This window comes from Pantherophis guttatus, chromosome 5 (assembly GCF_059756535.1).
Source record: "Pantherophis guttatus breed Tessera chromosome 5, ASM5975653v1, whole genome shotgun sequence".
In the NCBI taxonomy this organism is placed as follows: domain Eukaryota; kingdom Metazoa; phylum Chordata; class Lepidosauria; order Squamata; family Colubridae; genus Pantherophis; species Pantherophis guttatus.
Window position 1 is genome coordinate 100,865,555 of NC_142067.1, and position 14,133 is coordinate 100,879,687.

A 14,133-nucleotide genomic window follows, 5' to 3' on the forward strand; every position below is an offset into this window, starting at 1 on the left:
ACAGGTGGTTATAACAGAGATGTGGTTCTCTTATTCAGCCAGTTTGTGTTGTTTGTGGAAGAAAAATAATGGCATACAAACTATTGTTTATAAAACTGAGCAAGGTGTTCAGAAGAAAAAAAGAAAGCCATATATCACATGTTGCTGTTCTGCAGCATAATTTTGATATCTAGATTTTGATCTAGATATGAGGATGGATGAGTTCCAACGTCAACAAATGAGATATATATATTTTAAAAGATTGCTTTGCCCTAACATCTAGATAAGCATCATAGTTTCTGCTGTGAGCTAGAAGTAGTGTGTTCAGATAAAGAAACATTTTGCTTTTTTATACTTGAACACAGAAATCAATAGAAAGAAGGGCAAAATGACAAAATGATTCTGTTAGAATGGGCTCAAAGGAATACAAGTGCTTTATGCAATTAAGCATAGAGAAATGCAAGGTAATGAGATCAGGGAATCTAAACAAGGAAAGGATTTATTTCCTAAATTCTTATATAAAAAACAATGAGCAAAAGGGAGACTGTAGGGAAAGATCAAATAGAAACCTATACAGTGGCTACAGAAATAATATAAATGGCAGCATTGATTCACAGGGGGAAACTATATTATGTTATTCTTGCCAAATAGAAGAGATTTATGAATGTGGCCTGTCTTAGCTAACGGTGAGGAGCTTTGCACACTTTATTATAGAAGGGCAAAAGGAAAAAAAATAAGGGGGGAAAGTGGAACTTAATTATTCATAAATGTCAGAGAACAGAAGGGAATGATCTGGACTCTTTTGAAAAAAGGAGAATAAGAGACCTCCACTCAATGAAGAATTCAAAATCCTGAAACATCTGAAGACAAATGTTGCCAATGCGAGCTGTAATTCTTCATGCAGTGAGAGTACAAAAAATCATACAGGTGCCATTGAAGACCCAGGTCTAGCTGGATATGATGGAAAAAATACAGTCCTCTCTCAATTCTCCAGTCCATTATTAATTATCATATTTTCTCCCTTAAACCCTTATTTAAAATGTTATTTTTCAAATCACAAATCTGAGAACCGGTGTGGTATAATGGTTAAAAATTTCAACTAAAGTTCAAGCCACCATTAGAATGGAAATCATGAGGTGATTTTGGGCCAGTTGCTACCTCTTAGACCAATAGTTCTTGTTCTTTTAATTCTGTAGTCAACAGCCCTTACAGTTTCTAGACATAAACTATTTTTATATTACAGCTATTAATTCTATGTATTCTTTGTAAACTGCTCACAGATTGGGAAAAAAATATTGTTTTGAATTGAATTGGAAGAGCAAGTGCTTCATATGCTGCCTTGAAAGCTAACAAATAGTAAAATAAATAATAAATCTGATCTGTTACTTGTGCTTTTCTGAAACTGATTAATGTAAGCTGACAAACTGGTCCAAGTTACCATTTAAGCTCCAAACTATCAGTCTATGTAAGTAGCGGTATCTGCAAAACAGTTTCTTGATTTCTGCAGCCATATGTGCCTCAGAATTTATAGCTCAGCACTAATACCATATTAATATTAGCAATAATATTGATTCAGGTTAGGTGAAGTTATGGAATTCAACTTCTATAATCATCTGCAGGAGGACAAGGTATGCAAATATATGGTAATTGTCTACATCAGGACATCATCGCACAAATGGCACAAATTAGGCAATTCATTTGTGTGATGACATGACATTATAGCTTTTTCAAGATGCCAGTACCAGCTTCACCTTCCTCAGCAGTGGACTGACCATATTTCAACTGATTTTCTTGGAGTTTTATACTTTCTGAACATCCATATAACACTCACCTGTGCAATAACAATGACTTTTCTATGGTAAGATGTGAGTGCAGAAACATGTTTCCAATATGCAATTGAGCCTACATAAATTGGACAATTATTCTTTAATTTCCTTTCAGGACAGAATTGCATATTGAAAGATTCAAGATTTAGGGAAGCAGAGATTTTGGAATGAAAGAGCATAATATAAATGTTAAATAATATTTTATATATCAATGAATTGTATATTATATGATTCTCATTACATTCAATGCCTCATTACATTCCAGTGAACAATAACCTAATTGATCAAACTTCCAATGGGAGAGAAAATGTATAAAAAAAAGTTTTATTCAAATAGAAAACAAAGTTTTAGGTCATGTTTCTTCTGAAATCCCCACTAAAGGTTTTGAAATTGTAGATGATTGCCAAACCTAATGTAAATTCTCACCAAGTTCTGTTCTGTTCCTCTTTAGATGCTTTATGGTTGTAATAGATTGCAATATAAGTTCCCAGGTCTTACATTGTGATTTTATTCCCAGGTCTCATATTCTGATTTGTTTGCACTTCATTTTGCATTTATTTATTTATTTATTTGTTTGATTTATATGCCCCCCTTTTCTGGAGACTCAGGGCGGCTCACAATGCATTAAGCAATAGCCTTCATACTTTTGTATATACCTGCTTAGTAGGGCTTCCCCCCCCCCAAGCGGTGTTCTTTTTTATACAGTCAGCTTATTGCCTCCACAAACCGGGTCCTCATTTTACCTACCTCGAAAGGATGGAAGGCTGAATCAACCTTGAGCCTGGTGAGATTTGAACTTGCAGTAATTGCAGGCAGCTGGTGTTACTTAACAGTGTTTTAGTCTGCTGCACCACCAAGGCTCAAGGTTCCCCATTTGAGTTATGTGGAAGTAATGAAGAATATATAGAATGAATCTATAAGTATAGATAGATAGATAGATAGATAGATAGATAGATAGATAGATAGATAGATAGATAGATAGATAGATAGATGAGTGGGTGGATGGATGGATGGATGGATGTTAGATAGATAGATAGATAGATAGATAGATAGATAGATAGATAGATAGATAGATAGATAGATACCCACAGCTTCTAAACTGAAAGTAGGGCCCCGATGATGACAAGTTAGAGAGCTTGTCGAAACGTTGCCAAAAAGAAAACTTTTAAAGTTTTGGTTAGGATTTTAGCCAGAGTTTCAAAAGACCTTACAAAGTGTTTTGTTGGGATTTTGGAGGATTTTAAACCGGGATTTTAGCCAGGATTTTAAGTATTTCAACTAACAGACTTTTAATGACGCGGGAAAACACACAAGATTTTAACTTTTTAGATAGATAGATAGATAGATAGATAGATAGATAGATAGATAGATAGATAGATAGATAGAGATAGATAGATAGATAGATAGATAGATAGATAGATAGATAGATAGATAGATAGATAGATAGATAGATAGATAGATGACAGACAGACAAGCCAGTGAAGAAGGTTATCTGGAGTTATAGTTGCAGTTATAACCCAGTTATAACTGCAACCCAGTTATAGTTACAGTTTTTAACTAAAGTATTTTCTTTCTGAGTGTGAATGAGAAAGTGTAAATGAGAAACATTTAAGTTCATACTTTGTGACTGTTTAATAGAAAACCTTGTAAACTTGCCATTACCACTTCCCCTCCCCCCTTTCTTACGCTTCATTTTTCAGAATTATCATTTCTCTGGTTTTTTTAAAAAATGCTTCCAATATGAGTGTTTTAGAGTATCTGTTTATTTTTCATAGCCAAAGAAGAAACATATGGTTTCTATCTGTTTTTTAAAATGTGTTTTGATACAGCAGGTGCTGAATATATTTTAACATCACTACATTGCCATTTTAACTTTGCATTTCTTAAACTTTGGCACATCAATACAAACATTAAAACAGCATATTGGGAAAAAAATATTTAGTGGTTTCAACCTAACAGCTTGTACTTAATTATCTAAAGAAAAAAGAAATTACTTCCTATTTCCTTTGTCTTAGACTCTACTCCATAATACTGGCCCATTTTAAAGATAATACATTGTTAGTTCCAATCCAATTACAAGTGGCCATTGTGAAATATGTCTCACAGAAAGCAACTTATTTGATTAGTTTCACAAGGTCTTATTAGAGCTTAATAGAACCCAAACCTGGCAGGCCTGTCTTGCAGCAAAAACTCATTGTGTTCCCACATAAGTTATATATCACTACTGCATAATGTTGTAGACTCACTCATGAATAACCTTATTAGAATTAGGGTGTATATTTTTATGAATAATATGGTATATTAATGAGCTATACAATAGTTGATAAAACTAAAAGTTTGCTAAAAAGTGAATGGAACTTGCTTTAATGATACTATTGACAAGTTATAAAGTTAATTCAAGCACTAAGGGATCCAGAAAAATGATATTCTGTTTAATATTTAATTTAATATTTAATGCAAGATATAACTAATAGAAAGAGGTGCTTTATTTTTTTTACCTATCGATACATGTATCAACAAATGCCAAAGGAACTGAAACAAATTTTGGTGCATCACAGGATCACAAGTTTGTCTAGTTCTTCTGTATACATTCAATATATGGACAGCTTTAATGTTCAGTATAAGGAGCAAAGTAACAAGCTTCCAAAATGGTATTTAACCTAAGATAAACACCACAGTACCATTATTTTAATTTGTATTTAATATAAACAACTGATATAGGATTAGCCTAAACTCTTGTTCGTTTATTTATGTTTTTGTAACCTGTTTGCTTCTAAAATGAATTTAGCAAATTAACTATCATATCTAGTAAAGCTGCTTTGGATTTTTAAAAAAAGTTTTTAATTTTCAGAATTGTAGTATTCTTCATTTCCTGTTCCTAGTGATATTGGCAAATATAAAATGGAAACATGATCAATTGACACTTGTCCCAAACAAATGTGATAGATATACTATAAATATATATCTCTCTGTCTATGTGTATTAGTAGAATAGTCTAACAACCTAATAAGATCTGAAAATATTTCCTATTGCTTGGGGTTAGGGTTGAGAGAGGTTAAAAGCAAGAGCTAAATGCAGCACCTCTTAACTCCAACTGACATTCAATTCTTCCATGACCAAATATAATACATTTATATATTTAATCAATATTTCTCAACTCTTAAAGTCAAGGCAACTCTCAACTCATTATAATAAATTATTAAATAGTGAGTGATTATTAACACATGTTAATTAATTTTGATATGCTTATAATTTCAAGAAGACTATATGTAAAGAAACAGCTAATCCCCCTATAGATATCTGGGCCATTTTCTTTTTTTACGTTTTCTGACCATTATAAAAATATGGCTGATAAAAAAGCTATTTGGAAACAAGTAAATTCATGCTAATCCCACATGGCGGGCATCGGACTGATTCTTTAACATTGTATTAGTTGAGTTTTCTTTTAAATCTTATAATTTTAACAGAATAAGCTACTCAGAGACTCCAGAAATCTAGTCTTAATTATCAAAGTAAAATGTAATAAATAAATAAATAAGTGTTCTAGTAACAAATAAAGAAATTAAAAAAAAACATGAAATGAATATATGTTAATCCCACCATTTGCTATTTGCAGGATTGCTTCCTCTATCATAAAAGTGAATAGAGAAGCCTTTGGGGTTTGTGGAATACTATGATACAATAAATATTTGCTTTTGTTAGCAGTTTTTTCCCCAAGAAATCTTCTTTGGGATAGTGGGCATAATTGTTTTCTGTAAAAATAATACCTTACAATAGATTTTAGCTGTGCAAATCACTCCAATTTCTAATGGAGATATACTTTTTATACCATAGCAATGAGGTTTCAGTGGGGAAAAAAACCTTCTGTTATCCTTAATTTGAATTCTGCTGCCTGTCATTTGCTCATTTAAAAGAAGGTGTTGATTGACATGTGGATATAGTGGGGAAAAAAACATATTTGGAGATGGAACAACTATTGCAGAATACCCATGGTGGAAGAAATATTATTCTTAGGAAGACAGCACTTACAGAACACTGTCAAAGAAGTGAGAGGCATAAAACTAAACAGTATTCTAAAACTGTATCAGCATAGCAAGGAAGGGGGAGAAAATCAAACTTTGTCTGAATCATTTAACTTTAAAATTCGATCTACAGTACAAGTAGTCCTCGACTTACGACCAAAATTGAGCCCAAAATTTCTCTTGCTAAGTGAGACATTTGTTAAATTTACGGCCTTTCTTGCCACAGTTGTTAAGTGAATCACTGTGGCTGTTAAATTAGTAACACGGGTGTTAAATGAATCTGGTTTCCCCATTGACTTTGCTTGCCAGAAGGTCACAAAAGGTGACCTTCTGGCAAGGTCATGACCCTGGAACACTGTAACTGTCATAAATATGAATCAGTTGTCAAGTCTCTGAATTTTGATCATGTGACCATGGAGATGCTGCAACGATCGTGTGAAAAATGGTCAATGCCGTTGTAACTTCGGTCATTAAATGAACTGTTGTAAATTGAGGCTGACCTGTAGTATTTAAGATCAGTGTTTTAAAGAGACATGCCATATTATCTAAAAGAAGCCGCTGCCTTTGGAAAAAGCAGCACACTGATTTTAAGTATCTTTGGTGGCAAATCCAACAGATTTCAATCAAAAAATGACATGAAGCTACAACAGGTTTTATTGAAAATTTTGGCAGTGCTAATTTGATTCCTTTTCCCATGTTTGGCACATTGTGGAAACTGTTGCTTATTTGCCTATTTGTTTTATTCTCTGTGACCTAAATCTCAGCTGCATTTTTGTGCCCCAGCGGCAGCATCATTTTCTTAAATCTGATTGATTATGAAGTGCTGTGATATCGTCTTTTGCGCCCTGCAATCAATAAGTAGGAAGGAGTAAGACAGAACCCGACACAAAGCATAATAGTAGTGTGAGCTGTAATCCAAAAATCCCATACATACAGTATTTACTGATAGTTGAGCCAACTCACTTTCCCTCAGTTATAATAAGATTGCAGTCTAGCCTTTTGGGATATTTTATTGAAGCACTTTCTTGGGGAAAAAAATGGTAAATTTAATCTTTCCTTATTAAATCACCACTTCATAACATGAATCCAAAAAGGGTTATATTAAAACCAGAGTAACCTTTCTAGTCTAATAACTCAGCTATTATGTTGCAGTGTAATCATCTAGAGGCATGTAAAAGTAATATTTTATAGCATGAGTGTCAAACTCGCTACGTCGTGTTGCCATCACGTGACATTTTGTGACGTTTTTCCCCTTCACAGAGCTGGGGTGGGCGTAGCCTGTGCATGACGCATCCGGTCCACAGGCCGCCAGTTTGACACCTTTGTTTTACAATATTACACTATACTCCCAATTGGTCTACATAAAAGTAATCCCTATTAAATGTAATTCTTTCCAGTTCAAGTAAATATGGAACTGAGACTTTCTTGGGAATAAAATTGTGTTGTGAGTTTCTCTATAATATAATCTAACCATATGATAATGGTTCGATATATAATAATTCTTACATCATGCATATAAATAGGCGATAGCCTATTTTTATAGGCTATATTTTTCATCTCTTTTCTAGCCCTGAAATGATTAATATAAACTTAATAATTACCAGCTGAGAAGTTCACACTTCACATGTAGGAAGCACAAGTGCTTTCAACCATCAAGTAATTTAATAGTTAACATGCAGATTAAACAGGAGATTTAAAAAGGATATTTAAATTAATTTTTAGGTCAGTATAATAATCCACAATGACTACTGTTATGAAAAGTCCATAGGCTATGTAAAAAAGAAACTGAAAAAAAGTGAGTTAATACTAATAGTTATAGGATCATGTTATACCATCACTTCAGAGTATAGGATAAAACCCACTATTTTTTGTGATGTCATATTGTTCTAGGAATGTACTGCTAGAAACTCTTGGCATAAAGAACCAGAAATGATGGAATGTATTCCCAATTCTTCCATTAAATGTTTATTGCCATCACCTAGGGCAAATGCTAAACTGTCTCAAAACAATTATGTGCCTCTTTGGAATGATATAAAAAAGGATTTACTAAGATGGGATAAATTGCAGCTATTCTATTGGGTAGAATCTCTGTGATTAAGATGAATGTTTTACCAAAGATGCTTTTTTTTTGTTTCAGACTTTACCAATGCTTGTAACGGATATTTCATTTAAACAATGGCAAATGGATATTTCCAAGTTTATATGGCAAGGGGAAAAACCAAGAATTAGATACAAACCATTGCAAGATGCTAAGGAAAGAGGAGGTCTGTGTTTACCAGATTTGAAATTGTATTTCAGTGCTTGTTGTTTGGTCTGACTAAAATAGTGGGTGAATCTCCAAAATAAGACATTACTTGAACTAAAGGGCCATGAATTAAGATTTGGGTGGCAGGGCTATTTATGGTATGACAAGGTTAAAGTAAATGTTGACTTTAATAATCATTTTGTTAGATGTGCCATCCTAAGAGTTTGGAATAAATATAAAACAAGGTTCTCTGTGAAGATGCCTCTTTGGGTATTCCCCGGGAAGCATTTTTTAGAAAAGAAATGGTGGCGAAGCTAGATTGGTGAACTATGGTCAAATAATATATTTCATTTATGTTGATCCTAACCTCAAATCTAAGGAGGAGTTAGAATTAGAAATATGTGTTTGCCATTGGTTTACATACTTACAATTGAAAGAAAGATTTAAATTAGATAAAAAGAGTTTATGGATTTGATTTTGTGAAAAATGAATTAGAAACTTACTGCATGATAATGATGAACATATTATTGCTAAGGTCTATAAATTATTATTGAATTTGAATTTGAGAAATGAATATGTAAAGCATTGTATGATTCAGTGGACAAGGAACTTTGGATATAATATAATGTTTGAACAATGAGAGAATATATGGATGAAAGGTCTAAAATTTAAACTAAATTATAATTTAAAAGAAAAATTTTATAAGATGATGTTATTGTTGGTATTTAACATTGGACAAGTTGTCAAGAATGCATAAAGATATCTCGTTGGAAATGCAAATGTAAAGAAGGGATCTTTTATTATTTATGGTGGACATGTGACAAAGCAAAGAAATATTGGAATAGGATTCACATCTTAATACAGAAGATACTTAAAGTGAATATAAAGATAAAACCAGAGACCTTTCTTTTGGGTTTAATGGAAAAAGATTTGGAAAAAAATTTGGGACTTCGATATTACATACATGGATGGCAGCAAGATTACTTTATGCACAAAAATGGAAGGACGCTTTGATTCTTACAATGGATGAGTGGCTGCAAAACTTGATGGCGTTAGCAGAGATGGCCAAATTGACTGCTCTGATTAAAGAAAAGAACACAATTAATTTTGTTTCTACTTGGAAACCACTTTTGACTTTGTGCTTGAGTGGGAAAAAAATGAAATGTTGATTTTGGGTTTTGCTGATTAAGTAGGTTTATTGTTATATAAATGGCTAGTTTGTATTATTATATAAAAGTAAAAAGTTGAGGTTTGATGCTCCAGAGAACTGCCTCGTATTTGGTAGAATTCTTTATTCCAGAGCTCTGGCTTAATTCTACTGCCACTATTCAGCAATTCCCCTCCATTGGTCAATGAATATGAGATGTTTACATTACATCACTGAGCAGAAGTAGAAGTATGATCACTATTTTCCTGAATAGAGGGTCATTCTGTACTGATGAGTAATCAGAAAGTTAGGCACTTGTGTCATCAGCATTCTTCCTTAACCTAGTTCCTTCTAGAGCTGTTGAATTACCATTTCCATCATTCCTAGTCAGTACAACTCTCAACTTCCATCATCCCCAGCTAGTAATGCATAGTTCAGCTGCTCTTTATACATGGTCATTACTTTAAATATTGTTTTTCCTTTCAGTGTGACTATGCATCCAAAGAGGTTATTTTTTCTGTTTAATTTTTTTTTTTTTTTTTTTTTTTAAATTTGATTTATATGCCGCCCTTCTCCGGAGACTCAGGGCGGCTTACAGTGCGTTAAGCAATAGCCTTCATACTTTTGTATATTTATACAAAGTCAGCTTATTGCCCCCACAAACTGGGTCCTCATTTAACCTACCTTAGAAAGGATGGAAGGCTGAGTCAACCTTGAGCCTTGGAGAGATTCGAACCAGCAGTAAATTGCAGGCAGCTGTGTTAATAACAGGGTGCTTTAAACCACTGTAGTACCAAGGCTCTTAATTCCTTGTCACTCATTAATAAATGAGTTCAATATCCTTCTGGATTGACTGTGAGGATGAAAGTGGACACCACATTATGGCGGCATTCTTCCTTTCTTTGTGGTTGGTTGACTTTATGTGGTGCTCAACATTCTCATCATACTGGGTCCATTATAATCAGTATGCTGATGATCTTTAACTGTTTATCTTTACTCCAAGCCATTTGAATGATGCTGTCAATAGCCTGTTCTAGAGTATGGAGTCTTCCCATTTCAGACTAGTGCATAATCTGAGGACCATTTGAGGCTCACAGCTAGTCCAGCATACCAGTTGTGCTTATTCCTAGATTGGGTCACCCAGTCACCTATGCATGAGTTGGGCAGCTGTAGAAATTTGTTTAATAAATAATAAATAAAATAAATTGTGAAGACTTAATCCTAATCATCTCACAAGGGAAGCCAGTTTGGTCTATTGTTAAGGCACCAGGCTAGAAATTAGGAAACTGTGAGTCCCATTTAGGTATGAAAGCTGGCTGTGTGACTTTGGGCCAGTCACTTTTTCTCTCTAAACTTATAATGTTGACAACAAACCAGTTCGTAAATTCCTATTGCTACCAATGGATCAAAATGGTTGATCAAAAAATAAATTGAATCCTGCACTTGCAGGAAAATACTAGGAAGATGAAAAAAAGCAAACTACCTCACAAATGGATTACTGCAATGTACATTATTGGGGCTGTCTTTGCAGCTAGTCCAGAATGTAGCTGGTCCAGATTTCTTTCTTTCTTTCTTTCTTTCTTTCTTTCTTTCTTTCTTTCTTTCTTTCTTTCTTTCTTTCTTTCTTTCTTTCTTTCTTTCTTTCTTTCTTTCTTTCTTAAATTTGTGTGCCGCCCATCTTGTCTAGAATACAACCGCACAAGCAATAATAGGCATGCTGTAATACAGGTAGTCCTCATTTAGCAATTAACCTCAGACAGTGAGTATTCACAATTATGACATTAATGAACAAAGTAACTTTGCAACCAATCCTCAGATTTAGTACCTTCACAGGTCTCCTAGGTCTTAAATTAAGTGTCAAGGCCCTGTAGGATTTTTTTGCTTGGTCACACAATAATTTGTCTGGACACACATGATCAGAAGAGCCCTGGCACATGTTTTGAATGTAGGGCTTCAAAAATCACCAAAATCACCCTTCAATCTGAAATTGCAAAACTCAATTCCATTGTTTAAATATGTTAAATCTTTTTAAGTGGCTGGCTAGACACACATTTCTATTCCATATTGGAAAGTAATAGTTCATATTCCCCAACATTATAGATGGGATTTTATAAGAATATGATTTGAACAATTCTATGACTAAATTTGTTATTTATTTGTTAAATTTATATGCTGCCCATCTTGCTATCCAAAGCAATTCTGGGGAGCTTATAATATAATATATATTGTATTTATATTTATAGAGATCCTTATAGAGAAAGACTGTATATATGTAGTACAAATACCATTGAAGATACTGCTCTTTTACTACTTGAATGTCAATTTGATGTTTTAGAAATCTCTAAGTAGAATCCACCATAAAATTGAAGATGTTTTAGAAAACAAAAATTAAATAGTCCCACTTTGTACAGGGAACCTGCTGGTTGGGATTAGAAGTACCACCTCTTTTATATATAAAATAAAGCAGAAAAGATCATCTAGCACCTACTGAAGTTAACTATAGGCATGATTAAATGATTTGACTTACACTGATACCAATTACAATTTTAATTGTATTCCCTTTTTTATTCATATTTTATTGTTCAATGATGTGGTTGAAAGACAGACACAACCTGTCCTCCATGTCTTATGCTGCTTTTACATCAATTCCCAAAAAGATCAAGACCACTTCACAGTTCACCAGGGAGCCTACACTTAAAGACCCACCTAGGAGAAATGATTTAGGAGCACCGATTATTAACAGCTTCTGCCTACTAACCTAATGAGCCTATTCATATTAGATGATAAATAAAACAACCCTGGAGGACATATATGGGGTCCCCCTAACCAACTTGCTCAGACTGAAGAAGCTATTTGGATAAGCACTGAAATGTTTCAAACCAAAAAGAAAAGAAGTCGAGCTGCTCTGACCCAACTTCCAGACAACTCGACCTGGATGACTGAGAATCTTCATTGACTAATCAATAAAGTGTTTTTGCATGATGTATGACACACATAATCTGGTTCTTTATTTTATGCTTTATTATTTTTAATGTATAAGCCACCCAGAGTTATTTGGATCAGGATAACCACTCACTTGTATGTGTAGATTATCCTGCTCCAAATGACTCAGGGTGGCTTATCCTTTACTTATGTTTAAATAAGTTTGAAGATGGTTTAGTGAATTGTTGTAATGTTGACTATTGTATTTTGTAAGCAAAGTTGTGAAAGCTTCTGAAGAATAAGATTTTGAAAATTAAGCTGAATGACCTTCTTTCTAAAAATACAAATTTTGGTTTTTATTATAGTGATGCAGTTTGTGACCACTGAGGTTTTTGTAGTTGTCAAACATTTTCACAAAATATGCAACGTGTCTGGAGGAACCCACAGCTCTGGGATATTTCAGAGGTAGAGCATATATCCATACCTCTGCCTCTACACATTTAAGCCAGTATGTTTTTGGATGAAAGACTAAGAACTTTTGCCAAGCTGAGAACTTTCTCTACAAATTTAAGACCAATGCCAAATGGAAAAAGGAAAACTTCGATCACATTCCAGTGTGCGGATATATGGTAGGAAAGGTTTAGAGTTAAAGGCATTTATTGTGCGCTGACTGTCAAGAAACTAGCTGAAAGTGAGAACCCTGGCAATCAAGAATATTGGGTTATTTCAGAACAACTCAGAGTGGAATAGAGAAATAAAACATGGTTTTATTTACAATACAATGGTTTCAAAATTAATGCTGACTTTGAGTTAGATTTGTGTACTAATGTTGAGCATGTTGTTGCTAGGATGATAAGATTTACTGAAAATGAACAAGGAAGATTAATATGTCAAAGACTGTATTATTAAATGGGTAATTTTTTTGTATATAATATAATACTTGATCAATGGGAGAATAAGGGTTAGGGTAAAAGATGGACATTTACATTAAATTCTGGTTTGAAAGACCATTTTTATAAGATAATGTACCATTATTATTTAACAACTGATAAATTGCCAAAGATGTATAAGGAAGTGCCAAACATATTTTGGAAATGTAACTAATGTGAAGGTACTTTCTATCATCTTGGTACACATTTAAGATAGCTAGGAAATATTGGGATCAGGTATGTATTTTAATTCAGAGAATTCTTAAATGTCCAATTGAAACCAAAGGTTTCCCTTTTAGGTTTGAACAGGTAGATTGAAGAAAAACCTGTGACTTTCTTTATTTGACAACAGTAGCAAGACTTTTGTTCGAAGAGAGATGGAAGGCTTACAAATCCCAACAATGGAAGAATGGTGAATTGGCTGAAATGGCAAAACTGACTACTCTGATTAAAGAAAAGACTTTGTCTAACTTTGTTTCTACTTAGAAACCACTTGCTAGAAACTGAAAGAAATGAACATTTAATTTTGGGATTTGACTATTAGAATGGTTTATGATTATAGAAATACTGTGTATTATTGATTTTACAGTATGAGTTCAATATACTGTTCAGAGCAACATCTGACAGCTGTGGCTAGGGGGACCTTTGAACAGGTTCACCTGGTGCACCAATTGCGACCCCTACTTGGATCGGGAGGCTTTCCTCATGGTCACTCATGCCCTTGTCACCTCACGGTTAGATTATTGCAATGCGCTTTACATGGGGCTACCCTTGAAAATTGTTTGGAGACTACAGTTGGTCCAGAACGCAGCCGCAAGAGCTGTTGTGGGTGTACCTAGGTACACCCACATTACACCAATTCTCCACGAGTTGCATTGGCTCCCTATTGGTCTCCGGTCACAATTCAAGGTGTTGGTTATTACCTTTAAAGCCCTACATGGCTCAGGGCGGTCTTCGAGACTGCCTTCTACTGCATAGCTCCCAACGACCGGTAAGATCCCACAGAGTTGGTCTCCTCCAGATCCCATCAGCTAAACAATGCCGGCTGGCGGGCCCACGGGGG

General features: G+C 34.1%; 1 protein-coding gene across 3 annotated transcripts in view; it reads right to left on the minus strand.

Moving 5' to 3' along the window:
* Nucleotides 1-14,133, minus strand: part of SOX1 (SRY-box transcription factor 1) — a 486,872-nt gene that overhangs the window by 200,352 nt on the left and 272,387 nt on the right. The window contains exon 7 of one of the 3 annotated variants that reach the window (XR_015734549.1): nucleotides 10,821-10,902. The exons of the other annotated variants lie outside the window; for them this stretch is intronic. The gene's annotated coding sequence lies outside the window, so the exon portion shown is untranslated. Of the gene's footprint in view, nucleotides 1-10,820; nucleotides 10,903-14,133 lie in introns of those variants that run through there. 3 annotated transcript variants of the gene reach the window in all.